A 15,761-nucleotide genomic window follows, 5' to 3' on the forward strand; every position below is an offset into this window, starting at 1 on the left:
AGCCAACCCCAGCCAACCTTTGGCAGTGCGCTATGTGTGCGATGGGGCAGGCATCCTGTGCCATGCATGGCCAACGGCCCGGACCTGCACCCAACCCCTGGCAGGAAACCCCAGACAACCTTTGGCAGTGCGCTATGTGTGCGATGGGGCAGGCATCCTGTGCCATGCATGGCCAACAACCCGGACCTGCACCCAACCCCTGGCAGCCAACCCCAGCCAACCTTTGGCAGTGCGCTATGTGTGCGATGGGGCAGGCATCCTGTGCCATGCATGGCCAACAACCCGGACCTGCACCCAACCCCTGGCAGCCAACCCCAGCCAACCTTTGGCAGTGCGCTATGTGTGCGATGGGGCAGGCATCCTGTGCCATGCATGGCCAACAACCCGGACCTGCACCCAACCCCTGGCAGCCAACCCCAGCCAACCTTTGGCAGTGCGCTATGTGTGCGATGGGGCAGGCATCCTGTGCCATGCATGGCCAACGGCCCGGACCTGCACCCAACCCCTGGCAGCCAACCCCAGCCAACCTTTGGCAGTGCGCTATGTGTGCGATGGGGCAGGCATCCTGTGCCATGCATGGCCAACGGCCCGGACCTGCCCCCAACCCATGGCAGCCAACCCCCCACCCCACACAACCTTTAACATGGCGCTATGTGTGCGATGGGGCAGGCATCCTGTGCCATGCATGGCCAACGGCCCGGACCTGCCCCCAACCCATGGCAGCCAACCCCCCACCCCACACAACCTTTAACATGGCGCTATGTGTGCGATGGGGCAGGCATCCTGTGCCATGCATGGCCAACGGCCCGGACCTGCCCCCAACCCATGGCAGCCAACCCCCCATCCCACACAACCTTTAACATGTCGCTATGTGTGCGATGGGGCAGGCATCCTGTGCCATGCATGGCCAACGGCCCGGACCTGCACCCAACCCCTGGCAGCCAACCCCAGACAACCTTTGGCAGTGCGCTATGTGTGCGATGGGGCAGGCATCCTGTGCCATGCATGGCCAACGGCCCGGACCTGCCCCCAACCCATGGCAGCCAACCCCCCCACCCCACACAACCTTTAACATGGCGCTATGTGTGCGATGGGGCAGGCATCCTGTGCCATGCATGGCCAACGGCCCGGACCTGCACCCAACCCCTGGCAGCCAACCCCACACAACCTTTAACATGGCGCTATGTGTGCGATGGGGCAGGCATCCTGTGCCATGCATGGCCAACGGCCCGGACCTGCACCCAACCCCTGGCAGCCAACCCCAGACAACCTTTGGCAGTGCGCTATGTGTGCGATGGGGCAGGCATCCTTTGCCATGCATGGCCAGCGGCCCAGACCTGCCCCCAACCTCTGGCAGCCAACCCCAGACAACCTTTGGCAGTGCGCTATGTGTGCGATGGGGCAGGCATCCTGTGCCATGCATGGCCAACGGCCCAGACCTGCACCTAACCCCTGGCAGCCAACCCCCCCACCCCACACAACCTTTAACATGGCGCTATGTGTGCGATGTGGCAGGCATCCTTTGCCATGCATGGCCAGCGGCCCAGACCTGCCCCCAACCTCTGGCAGCCAACCCCAGACAACCTTTGGCAGTGCGCTATGTGTGCGATGGGGCAGGCATCCTGTGCCATGCAAGGCCAACGGCCCGGACCTGCACCCAACCCCTGGCAGCCAACCCCAGCCAACCTTTGGCAGTGCGCTATGTGTGTGATGGGGCAGGCATCCTGTGCCATGCATGGCCAACAACCCGGACCTGCACCCAACCCCTGGCAGGAAACCCCAGACAACCTTTGGCAGTGCGCTATGTGTGCGATGGGGCAGGCATCCTGTGCCATGCATGGCCAACAACCCGGACCTGCACCCAACCCCTGGCAGCCAACCCCAGCCAACCTTTGGCAGTGCGCTATGTGTGCGATGGGGCAGGCATCCTGTGCCATGCATGGCCAACGGCCCGGACCTGCACCCAACCCCTGGCAGCCAACCCCAGCCAACCTTTGGCAGTGCGCTATGTGTGTGATGGGGCAGGCATCCTGTGCCATGCATGGCCAACGGCCCGGACCTGCACCCAACCCCTGGCAGCCAACCCCCCCACCCCAGACAACCTTTGGCAGTGCGCTATGTGTGCGATGGGGCAGGCATCCTTTGCCATGCATGGCCAACGGCCCAGACCTGCACCTAACCCATGGCAGCCAACCCCCCCACCCCACACAACCTTTGGCATGGCGCTATGTGTGCGATGCGGCAGGCATCCTTTGCCATGCATGGCCAACGGCCCGGACCTGCACCCAACCCCTGGCAGCCAACCCCAGCCAACCTTTGGCAGTGCGCTATGTGTGCGATGGGGCAGGCATCCTGTGCCATGCATGGCCAACAACCCGGACCTGCACCCAACCCCTGGCAGCCAACCCCAGCCAACCTTTGGCAGTGCGCTATGTGTGCGATGGGGCAGGCATCCTGTGCCATGCATGGCCAACGGCCCGGACCTGCACCCAACCCCTGGCAGCCAACCCCAGCCAACCTTTGGCAGTGCGCTATGTGTGCGATGGGGCAGGCATCCTGTGCCATGCATGGCCAACGGCCCGGACCTGCACCCAACCCCTGGCAGCCAACCCCAGCCAACCTTTGGCAGTGCGCTATGTGTGCGATGGGGCAGGCATCCTGTGCCATCCATGGCCAACGGCCCAGACCTGCACCCAACCCCTGGCAGCCAACCCCAGCCAACCTTTGGCAGTGCGCTATGTGTGCGATGGGGCAGGCATCCTGTGCCATGCATGGCCAACGGCCCGGACCTGCCCCCAACCCATGGCAGCCAACCCCCCACCCCACACAACCTTTAACATGGCGCTATGTGTGCGATGGGGCAGGCATCCTGTGCCATGCATGGCCAACGGCCCGGACCTGCACCCAACCCCTGGCAGCCAACCCCAGCCAACCCTTGGCAGTGCGCTATGTGTGCGATGGGGCAGGCATCCTGTGCCATGCATGGCCAACGGCCCGGACCTGCACCCAACCCCTGGCAGCCAACCCCAGCCAACCTTTGGCAGTGCGCTATGTGTGCGATGGGGCAGGCATCCTGTGCCATGCATGGCCAACGGCCCAGACCTGCACCTAACCCCTGGCAGCCAACCCCCCCACCCCAGACAACCTTTGGCAGTGCGCTATGTGTGCGATGGGGCAGGCATCCTGTGCCATGCGGCCCGGACCTGCACCCAACCCATGGCAGCCAACCCCCCACCCCACACAACCTTTAACATGGCGCTATGTGTGCGATGGGGCAGGCATCCTGTGCCATGCATGGCCAACAACCCGGACCTGCACCCAACACCTGGCAGCCAACCCCAGACAACCTTTGGCAGTGCGCTATGTGTGCGATGGGGCAGGCATCCTGTGCCATGCATGGCCAACGGCCCGCACCTGCACCCAACCCCTGGCAGCCAACCCCCCCACCCCACACAACCTTTGGCAGTGCGCTATGTGTGCGATGGGGCAGGCATCCTGTGCCATGCATGGCCAACGGCCCAGACCTGCACCCAACCCCTGGCAGCCAACCCCCCCACCCCACACAACCTTTGGCAGTGCGCTATGTGTGCGATGGGGCAGGCATCCTTTGCCATGCATGGCCAATGGCCCAGACCTGCGCCCAACCCCTGGCAGCCAACCCCACACGACCTTTGGCAGTGCTCTATGTGTACGATGGGGCAGGCATCCTGTGCCATGCATGGCCAACGGCTCGGACCTGCACCCAACCCCTGGCAGCCAACCCCCCCACCCCACACAACCTTTGGCAGTGCGCTATGTGTGCGATGGGGCAGGCATCCTTTGCCATGCATGGCAAACGGCCCGGCCCTGCACCCAACCCCTGGCAGCCAACCCCCTCACCCCACACAACCTTTGGCATTACGGTTTGTGTAGTTGGCTGCAGGGCCTGACCTAAGGCTAGGCCATGCACCAAACCAATGCCCACAAATCCCCAGGCCATAATTTTCTTGTTTTTTAATTTTTTTTGTTCTCTGCCACAGTCCTGCAGCTGAAGCCCCAACTGCAGTGCTGCTTATGTGGTCATCAATTACATTTCAACAAAAGGGGTGGCTGTTCCTATAAAGAGAAAGGGGTGGTAAAAGGTTGGAGTATACTACTTTGAGGGGATCTGCCTAACTAGGTAGTATTGCCCTCACACACCCATGCAGGAGTCAAGCTTCATCATCAGGATTTTGCTCCTCATGGGGCCAGCGGTCCTCCCTCTCGATGACCAGACAAGTCAACGCCGTCTCATCATCATGCTTCAACATCCTACGTATGCTCAAAAAAATCTTCCGTTGGATCCCCACCGAAACAAGAAAGACGGTCACCCATGCACTGGTCACAAGCCAACTGGACTACGGAAACACCCTTTACGCCGGAACCACAGCCAAACTACAGAAAAAACTCCAACGCATCCAAAACGCCTCAGCCAGACTCATACTAGACATCCCTCGCCAAGCTCACATTTCCGGTCACCTGAAAGACCTCCACTGGCTCCCTGTCAACAAGAGAATAACGTTCCGCCTCCTCACCCACGCACACAAAGCCCTCTACGACCTAGGACCCGACTGCCTCAACACACGACTGTCCTTCTACACACCCACCCGCTAACTACGATCATCCAATCAAGCCCTCGCCGCAATTCCGCGCATCCACAGATCCACCATGGGAGGAAGATCCTTCTCCTACTTAGCGGCCAAAACCTGGAATTCTCTCCCCACCCACCTCCACCTTACACAGAACCACCTCTCCTTCAGAAAACAACTAAAAACCTGGATATTTGATAAGTAACGTACCCCCCCTCCCTCAAGCGCCTTGAGACCCTCTGGGTGAGTAGTGCGCTATACAAATTTTAACTTGAACTTGATGTGTGCGGGGGCGTGGAGACAGTAGCAAATTGTGGTGACATGTGAAAGTGGTCTAAAACTACCTACCTAGAGGGTACCCAGGGATATGTTTATTCATGGATCCCTTTGGTAGGGTTAAAACAACGAAGTGTAGATGTTCAGCGCATTGTTATGAAGCGTGACTATCTGATATGTGAGGCATAAAAAACTTCAGGCCGACAGGTTTCACGTCTTGCTGCTCCAGGAGGCATTTGTGGCATTTCTTCAGGACCAAGAACAAATAGATACCCTACCCTTACTCAGGGCGGGTTGAGTATTGTGAAAATTGGGTTATATGTTAAACAAAAATCATCTTTGGTCTACATGTACTTACTTCCATTGGGCATCTATCTACCTTCCATTTACTTGGATCTGTGTGTCTGTTACCTTTCTCCTGAAAAAGCATATCCAATGCACTACCCTATTTCTCATCCTGTACCTCTAACAATATCTTTAATATATATATACTTACCTCCTCTATGCATCTATATACTTTCAATGTACTTATGGCTCTATATATGTATCCCTTTCTTCTAATTTAGCATTTCAAATGCACTGCTGTATTTCTCAGCCTGTACTTCTCTTAATATAGCCTCTGGCCCAACCTTCTGACTCATCTCAAACTTCTTTCTACTACTAGTTCCAAAGCACTGCCCTATCTCTCACCCTATACATACATCAATATATAATCTACATGTTAATGTTAATGTTAAAAACTACTTATAAGGCGCACGTACACCTGATGGTTTCATGGCACTGTAAAGGCTCAGAGATTGTTAACAAACTGCTTTAGTTATAGGCTTGAGCAAATAGCCACGTTTTAAGGGATTTTCTAAATTGCATTAGCTCAGTAAAGGAACAGATCTCCGACGGGAGAGTGTTCCACAATCTAGGAGCAAGAGTGGCAAGTCTACAGCCGCCCTGATGGACTCGTTTGAATACGGGGATGGTAAGAAGTGAGAGATAAGCAGAGCAGAGGTTCCGGGACGGGGTGTGCCTGGATATTAAGGTGTTAATAAATTTGGAGTTGTTACCTTGCAAAGATTTAAAAATGAGGCAGCCCACCTTAAAGGCACAGCGTTGAGGGATTGGGAGCCAGTGAAGTCACCTCAGCAAAGGGGTGGCAGACTGCCACCTGGGTTGATGCAGGATCAGTCTGGCTGCCTGGTTTTGGGCCATCTGTAGCCGTTTGAACATAGATAGGCATGCCCAAGTATACAGAGTTGGCATAGTCCAGGAGAGACAAGACAGTGGCGACCACCACTTGAATCAGGACTTCCTGTGTGAAGAACTGATGTATCTTTTTCATCTTCCTTATTTGAAAAAACATTTGGAGATGAGCGTGCCAACCTGGGTTTTTAGTGACAGATCATGGTTGAGGGTAACTCCTAAGGTTTTCGCCGAGTGGGAGGGGGAGGGAGAAGGACCTAACTCGGAAGGCCAGTAATGAGGAACCCAAAATTTAAGGCTGTCCCCAATAAGAAGTAGTTCCGTCTTCCCAGGGTTTGCCTTAAGGTGGTTCTGGTCCATCCGCTGTTGGATATGTAACATAGTGGTCTGAAATTCTGTGATGGAACTATGGGAGTTATGAATCGGGAAAACTAGTTGCAGATCATCTGCATAGTTAAAAACGGTCACATTCCTGTCTTTAAGGGAGTGGATTAAGGGGAGGATGTAAAGGTTGAACAGATGGGGAGAAAGAGCGGAACCTTGTGGTACACCACAGTTGGTTTTGCGTGGTGGGGCCTAGGAGGACGGCCTGGAAGCGATCCTCCAGGAAGGAGGAGAGCCAGCAAGCAGCTGGACCCAGAATGCCGACTTGTTTGACACGGCCGACCAAAGTAGCATGGTCGACCGTGTCAAAGGCGGCGGCGAGGTCCAGAAGCACCAGTGCTTGAGGAGAGCGTTTTTCCGTTTATCCTACATCCACTCTCTCATTTATCCCAAACCCCATATCACTACTATGGTCCCCAAAATAACCCTCTGTAGACTCTCTCCTACTCTACCCCTCCTTGCATCATCTGACACCTCTTTTTACAATACTGATCCCCCAAAACAAACCTTTATAAACTTTTCCCTTGGACTCTTCCCCTCAAAAACCCCATTTACATATTCAAAAGCCTCCTCCTACTGCTATGACCTAAACAAAAAGAAAAAAAAGAAATCTCACTCTTCCGTCCCTCCACTATCCCTTTCAATCAAAATAACAGATTAACATGTTCACTCCTCAATTTCCATATTCCACTATACTAATTCACCACTAATCCTTTATGGGTTCCAGAGTAGCGTGCTACTTGCCAATGAAGCGCCTCAAAACCCCATCAAGGGGTAGCAAGCGCTATATAAATACAAACCTCTTTCCCTCTTCTATACCGCAACCTTCCCTTCTCTATCCAAATAACGGAATAACATATCAACCACTCAAATTACTTCATACTTCACCATACTAATTTTTTCAACACTAATCCCTTATGGGTTCCAGAGTAGCGTCCTACGTGCCAGAAAAGCGCTTCAACACCCATCAGGGGTAGCAGGTGCTCTATGAATGCAAACCTTTCTTCCCTTCCTGTCCCTCCGCTATCCTTCTCACTCCAAATAACTGACTAATATCCACCACTCAAATTACTTTCATATTTCACCATACTAATTCCATACTAATCATTTATGTGTTTCCTGAGTAGTGTGCTTCAAGATTCTGGTATCTTTCCGAATCTGACTCCAAATAACTGACTAATCTATAACTGAATAACCTATAACTGACTAAGCTATCCACCACTTAAAATGTACTTGCATGTTTCACTATACTAATTCAACACTAATCCTCTATGGGTCCCGGAGTAGCGTGCTACTCGCCGAAAAAGCGCTTTGAGGCCTTGTCAGGGGTAGTAAGCGCTATATAAATGCAATTACAATACAATACAATATGTAACAATCAGTAGTGGTGAAGCACAAGGTCGAAAAGGGCCGAAGTATTGCTCACCCTATCATATTTCTATATTCCAACCTAGAGGGTAGAAGAGAAAAGGGAAAAACAGAGCGCTTTATTCTGCAAGACAGAGTTATGCGGTCAGAAGGACCTAGAGAGGCCTGAGGGCAGTCGCATTGTGCAGTGTCATGCTGTGTGTGGAGGTCACGCACTGCTCCACTACGGGTGAATGCCACCAATGCCACTATTCCTCTGTGATCATTTTGAACATACACAGAGACGTAGACATATGACAATCTTTAGTGACTTCAGAGACTCATGCACCAGATGGTACAGCCCTGATAAGGGTAGGGATATCTCTTAGCCCGCCCACCAGGACAATGTGTGCCTTGGGTCAGGGCAGAGGACCGCCTAGATAATACAAGTAATGGCCTCAGTTTGTAGTTGTGAGAAGGGGAATGGAAGGAGCAGCCTACCTGTTGAGTCCTAGTGAGTGGATTGTACTCCCTGTCTAGAGTGGTGCACCTCCCCCTCTCCTTGCCTCCCAGAAGTCAGCTACATGGAGGGCGGGTCCATCGCCGCAGGGGCGGTGCATCGGCTGCGGACCAGAACCGGGTCACGTGGTGCAGGTCAGAGACCGGCGATGAAAAGTCTAGATTGTATGATATACAATCATATTTACTTAAAAGGAAGCTCTTGCAATGTGTTGGTCAGTCTGCCTTGTAAACTTCTCATATAGTACCAGGCGTAGGAAGATGAATGACGTGTGCCACGGCGGCCATATTGGTGCTCGCAAAAGCTGGGCATGGATGTGATCCTATCCACTTGGAATGAAATGTTATTGTAGTAAGGAATAATGTGAATATCTCTTTCCTGAAACTTCACATTCAGCGATCACCAGGTGAAGTTGACAAACGTGTAAATGATCCTAAGACAGGTTGGCGGTGGCCAACTTGGATTGGTATCGGTGGACATGTCATCAATGATGTCATCAATGAAGTTATCAGTGATCATGAGGGATGTAATATGTGAGGTGATAAGTAGTGCATGGCCACTGCGTGAGTTATAGTTAATTGAAATACCTATAACTGGTGAATCTCAGTGTTTTTTAGCTTACGATGTTGTTTAAACTGACATTTCTACCTTACTATTGATTCTTTTCAATCACTTTCTGAGGTCTCTTTATTGCAACATAAGATATTATTACCATACCTATCTACAAGGTCAATTTAACCTTTGGCTTTTTCAGTGAATTTCTAGTTTTTTAAAAACATAAAGTATTCGTTTATTACTATACATGCCTATGTTAAACCCTCACTTCACACGCCCTGCACCCAACGCCCTGCACGCAGACAACCTTCCACTGTACACAGCCCTTAGCTGTGTGTAGTGTGGGCTGGGCTGCCACCGTACACAGAAGTCTTTTGGGGGCCAGGGCAGCCCCTGAGCTCCGGTGGAAGTCTTGTAGGAGGAGAAGGGGGACCCACTGGCTCCAGTAAGAGTCCCACAGGATTACAGCAACCCAATAAAATATTTTTACGGGGCCCAGGGTAGGCCACTCAGGTACTCCCCCCGACACCAAAAGGTCAACTACATTGCCCACTTATACCTATTTGGTATTAGAGAGCTTTACGTAGGCACTGATTACATTATACCAATTCACATTCCGTTTTTAAAGGCACAGGGAGATTAAGGGCCAGATGTAGGTAAAAAACATTTACCGATTTTAAAATACCGAATTGTACCGATTCGGTATTTCAAAATCGGTAAATGGTATGTAGGTCCCAACATCTGGATTCGTTACGGAATCCTTAACAATTCTTTAATTACCGATTTGGTAAATACCGAATCGGTAATGCCCATTCATTCTTATGGGCTTTGAAGCCCATAGGAATGACTAGGCATTACCGATTCGGTATTTACCGAATCGGTAATTAAAGAATTCACAAGGGTGCAGGGGGTGTCACTTTGACACCCTCTGGCACCCCCAAAACAGGCACAGGTGCCATGTGGCAGGCATACCTGCCCTAAGGGCAGGTCTGCCTGTCACATGACATAGGTGTGCATGCACACATGTGCATGCACACAGGAATCGGTATTTTACCATCAAATTGGTTTTGATGGTAAAATACTGATTCGTTAAGGCTCCTGGGACTCTGAAGAGTCCCACCTACATATGGGTGGCTTCAAATCGGTAAATTTACCGATGTTTTATTTTACCGAATCGGTAAAATTACCGAATCGGTAATTTTACCGATTCTGTAAAATATTGCCCCCTACATGCCAATTCTTGTAAACCGGTCGGTAACAGCCGAAAATACCGATTTTCGGCCGTTACCGACCGACCTACATCTGGCCCTAAGTGATTTGCCCAGGATCACAGGATGTTGAGCAATCGCCAAAACTCAGGCCTGGTTCCCTAGTTCCAAAGTCAGCAGCACTGGCCATAATGCTACATTCTGGATAGATGTGGGGTGGCAGGAAGACGCCACTTGAAAGCTCGGCTCGTTCTGGGCTCGAGGTTCCAACAGGACGTCAAGCAGAGCCGGAGCCGAGCTTTTGGCTCGAGCCTAGCTTTAGCTTTCAGTGGCTCGCCCACCGACACAATAACATGATCGAACGTTCATAGTTGAGAGGCCAGTCTAACCGCCATCAGCTGCAGCCACCAAGGTGGAATGACGGGTTATGGGGAATTACTTTTAAACTTCTCCTCAAAAGCCCTGATCATTTGCAAAGAGCAGGCGGACGCCACCGCATTGACTTGCTTCCAGTGGTCGAAGTGGGCGGGATCGGCAGGGCACGGCGTACCCCTACTTGTTTAATTTCCCAGACGGCAGAAATCGCCATGGCCGATAGTTAAGCCTCGCCTTTTGGGGACGGGCGGAACAGGCAGAGAAGGAAAAGCACTTTGTTTTTCCTTCTTGGCCAGAGAAGACAAGGGCAGTGTCCAGTTCTCCTGCCGCTGGCAGCTGACCCCCCTCACCCCCTTTGTTGCCCCTCTTCCCTCTCTTTCTGTCTCACTCCTCATTTAGTGAAAACCTACACTTCAAGAAATGAGTATTACCCTCGCTTTCCTCCTTTTGTTTATTTGCTTCCCTGTGAAATGGATCCGAAAAAGAAAAAACACTTCTGCTGGAAACGTCGATCTTGTTCTCACATTTTTCAATTTCTAAGTGCAGACTCAGGGTGGAGAGAAATAAAACATTCAAAATATGAAACATAAATACCTTTCTAACTAAAGCAAGCCCAAGTGGTTGCAAGGTGGTCAGATTGATTTTGTGTGTCCGCACGCAAAGATTACAAAAAAGCCATTACTACAACTAAGTCTGCTTTCGTCTCCGAGAGAATATTAACAGCCCCTAACAAATCTAAAGAGATATTTAAGGTCCTCGGCGAATTAACATCGGACGCCAGGACACTCCCAAACTTGCCCCCTTCCACAGAGTCATGCAATGCCTTAAATTCCTTCTTTATCGACAAGATCTCGGCAATTAAAAACTCCATTCCCTATTCCCCTCACTCAGTTGCAGTTGTAGCCCCCCCTGCTAACACCCCCACTCTGTCCTGTTTCCCCACACTCGATTCCGACTCCCTTGCCAAGTTGGCCACCCGAGTGAAATCCGGTTCCCCCAAGGACTGTTGCCCTCTTTCAGTACTTCGCGACATTTGTCACACTCTTCCGCACTGTATCCTACCCTTACTCAACACCTCCCTTAACTCTGGCACAGTCCCCAGGTCGTTTAAGGATGCTGTACTGGTGCCTCTGCTAAAAAAAACTGGCGCGGACCCAGCGGTTCTCACCAACTACCGGCCCATCTCCCTCTTGCCTTTCCTGTCTAAAATCCTGGAGGCACATGTTACTACTTGCCTCTCGCAATTTATCGAGGAGTCCAACTTCCTGGAAATAAACCAGGCCGGCTTTAGACCAGCCCATTCCACTGAGGCTGTGATTCTCGCCGTGTTGGACAACCTCAGAAGCAATGCTGACAGAGGACTCCCCCAGGCATTAGTCCTACTAGACTTATCGGCGGCATTCGACACGGTGGATCATAACATCTTACTCCACCGTGTCGAGGCCGCCGGAGTCTGTGGGCCTGCCCTGTCCTGGGTCAAATCTTTTCTAGAGGGTAGATCTCAAGCAGTGAGCTTGGATCCCTTTAGCGCCACCAGTGTTCCTTCATCCTGCGGGGTCCCCATGGGATCTTCTCCTTCCCCCCTCCTTTTTAATTTATACCTTCAACCTCTCCTTCACTCCCTAGGTAGGTGGGACGTCACAGTGTTCAATTACGCGGGCGATTTACAAATTATTTTCCCCCTCACCTCCCCTGACGCTGTCACCAACTTCCAAGCAGTCATGACACACATCCAACATTGGATGAACCAAAATCAATTAAAGCTCAATCCTGGCAAAACTGAGCTTCTCCTCCCTGGGAGAAGTGCCCCCCAATGGGGCCCTCAGTACTGGCCAACTGAGCTTGGGTCACCTCCCTCTCCCGCTGGCTGTGTAAAGAGTCTCGGGGTCATTATTGACTCTGAGCTCACTCTCAAGGCCCAGGTGAGTGCTGTAACATCCTCCTGTATGTTTCAGCTATACAGGATACGGAAAGTTGCCCATCTTCTGACTTCCGAAGCCCTGCTACAAGTTTTAATAGCTTTGGTGATGTCCCGTTTGGACTCCTCTAACGCCCTATACCATGGCCTCCCCAAATCCCAGCTGGCTAGGCTACAGATCATACAGAACTAGGCTGCCAGACTGGCATTTAAAATCCCTAGATGGCAGTCGGCCAAACCTCTATTACATCAACTACACTGGCTACCAGTCAGTGAAAGAATAGCCTTCAAGGTCTGTTGCCTGGTCTTCAAAGCCTTAACTGGTCCCTTCCCTGCTTTCCTGAAGTCCCTGATCACCCCTTACTGTCCTCCCCGCACCTTGAGGTCCACCCACCTTCAGCTTCTAGTTATCCCCCGGTTCAAACTCACTAAATCTGGCGGCCGCAGCTTCTCTCACCTGGCTCCCAAGCTATGGAATTCTCTTCCACTCTCACTCAAGACCTCTTGCTCCCTCCTATCTTTTAGGAAATCTTTAAAAACTCTGCTCTTTTCACATCCCCACTAAACTCCTCTTGTTCAACCTCAGTGTCCTATCAGCACCAGGAAACTCATGGTGACAGTGCGCTTAACAAATTTCCCTTAATATTAACATTAACATTAACACTTCTAAACACATTATCACCACTTTACAGCGTTTGCCAATTTAGCGCTACTTTTGTTTTCTCATCTCTCTTTGAACAACATTGTTTTTGCCCTGCGTGGGAAAGTGCACCTTGCCTGGAGGTACTGAAATACCTGCTTGATGAGTGAATTGGAAAACAAAATGGGTACAGTAGCTGTGTGTTCACAAATGTGGTCATTTTAAACCACACTGCTTACGTTTTGTACGGATGTAAGCAATGGACATTGAAACAGGTCCCTTCTAGGCCCTGTAGTCATGGCCTTAGCTTTTCATGCAAAAACACTCACTGATTTCTGATTAATGAGTGTAAAAGGAAAAAGGTATCCATGTTGTTCCTGCTTCACATGCTTTACTTAATCTTGCATTACCTATGAGTGTTTGCTTTATCTAGGATGTTACAAAAAAACTAGGCCACATATTGTTCTTGTCTAGTGGGTAATTTGAATTGAGTCACATCCAGCTGTTTATAGTGGGTCAGTGCAGTGCAAGTTTCTCTCAGTGGGGCAGTACGGTGTTCAGTGGGGGAGAGGGTGTAGCACTATGGTCAGAGCTGCTGAATTTGTAACTGGGGAACCAGGTCCAGCCTTCATGACCAGTCCACCAGACCACTCCCCCTGAAGGGGCACATTCCCATGCTAGGCCTTAGAAGGCCCGCAAGATCTTAAAACCCTGGTGTCTTGGCACCAGCAGTTGGACCCTAGCGGTGGCAAGTGTGCGTTAGCCTTGAAGGCCTGTGTACCACAATCCACACTGAAGATCACCTCCAGTCTTGCGGGCAGGCCTATGAAGCAGCACACTCTAGAGCGACAGTGACTCTGTCACTGAAGTAACTGGACCCTTGAGCAGGGAGGCTCTAGGGCAGTGCGACTGCACCCTGGCACTGACTTCAGGTGGGGGTGTCGTGTTTGCAAGTGTAATATGGTTTTAAGGGCACATGCTGCCTCCTTCGTGGCCTCAAACAATTTTCGGGAACAATAAAAATGTCATGATAACTCCAGTGATTAACATTCTTCCTAGAGAGAGATGGCGTTTTCTCTAGTGGAAGTTTTGACTCGTGGAAAGGAAGCGCAGAGGGTTAATGTGCGTTCTGCTAAGAACATGTACCCTGCAGATCACAAAGTGCACATAATGTGAGTAGGTCAGTGGGTTACTGCTGCTTTTGTCAGAGTCACCCTATTGTTACTTGCAGTTAATACATTAAAATCCTAACATAGAACAGTGAGCCATTAACTAACATATAAGAGCTGCATTCAAACTGCAAGGTATAAATTAGTGTTATCGTTTTTTTCCCCAGGCTTTGATTATCCTAATGTTACAAAAAAAGGGTTCATTTGGATTGAAATCAATTCTGATAATTAAAGAGAACCCCAACCATGGGATTACCTTTTAAATTCTGAATTTGTGTTTCTCCAGACCAAGCACTCTTAAACTACACTGCCTACTAGTATGGTTGTCATGTGAATCCTACACCTTGTAGTCCTTTGTCTTATGTAAGATTTCCTATACATTTATTTACATTGTCTTTGTGTAATATGTGTAATATCAAGTGCTCTGACACCCTGTGCTGGAATTAGTGGTGCTGTACATTTTCTGATACCTTATTGTTTTTACATTTTTACACATGCCAACAGTCTCTGCAAAGAATGTTCCTCATTAGTACCAGTGGAACATACAACCGCAGCAGTGAGGAAGGTGACCAGTCAACCTTTGCAAAGGGCCCTCCACTTCACAGCAGCACAAGCCAAATATTTTAGTAACTTTTGATCAGTTTGAGCTATAAACAATTTATTAGTTGAAATCGTCAGGTTATGCAGCAGATGATGTATTATGTGGCCAATATGATAGAGCCATAATTATGTGGAAAACATTTGCAAACTAGCATATTTTGCCATTCATGTTTGAACTGATCTTGTGGAAAAAGGGAGGAGAAGTGCTGATGACAGAAACTCCATGGCTGGGAGACAAATGGCTGCGATTCCACTTTTAAGGATATTTGGGACATTCTGTGATTGGAAACGTATCCCACTTTGTGAATGTATTTTAATGTCAATAACTCATATTAAACCTTAAATAAACATGTGCATCCATTGGTTATATTAAGTAACGTAATAAGCTGTAACCGGTTAGTGAAATGGGAAACAAATACTAAGAATTGGGATATTTTGCTCTTTCTGCCACACCTCTAATTCCGCCCACTGACCCAATCTTTGGGTTATTCCTACCCTCTGATTCTCCGCCCACAGTTCCCCTACTTTGACCACTGCTTGCTTCCAAGGAAAGTTTTTTCTCAGACTTTCAGCCCACATCAACTGTACTGGCAGGTGACGTAGGGTGCCCGGCTCACATGGCTTAAAGTAGGGGTTCCAGGGATCCGTACCAACCCTGCCATATGTGGATGGGTGGGTCACAGCAGCCCACGTGCTCTGAAAGCAGCCCTTGAGCTGGTAGCCTGCTGGGGACATGCCAGATGGACAGAATGGCCAGCCCAGAACATGCACCGGCCTCCAACCAATGGAGAAGCACGCCTACCAGCACTGACCACCTACGTAATGCCGGCGTCCTCTGACGTAATGCAAGCTGCTGTTCCAAGGGCTTAGTAAACTGATGTGCTTGCACGTTCCTTCTCTCTCAAAGCGCCTAGATGCAATCCTGTCAGGCAGCATGCACCTTACAAAGACAAACGTTCTATAGATTG

General features: G+C 50.5%; 1 protein-coding gene across 1 annotated transcript in view; it reads right to left on the bottom strand.

The window, feature by feature from the left end:
- The window catches only part of CFAP77 (cilia and flagella associated protein 77), a 932,628-nt gene that overhangs the window by 418,331 nt on the left and 498,536 nt on the right, over window positions 1-15,761 (bottom strand). The gene's annotated exons all lie outside the window — the stretch shown is intronic.

This window comes from Lissotriton vulgaris, chromosome 5, assembly GCF_964263255.1.
Source record: "Lissotriton vulgaris chromosome 5, aLisVul1.2, whole genome shotgun sequence".
Lineage (NCBI taxonomy): Eukaryota > Metazoa > Chordata > Amphibia > Caudata > Salamandridae > Lissotriton > Lissotriton vulgaris.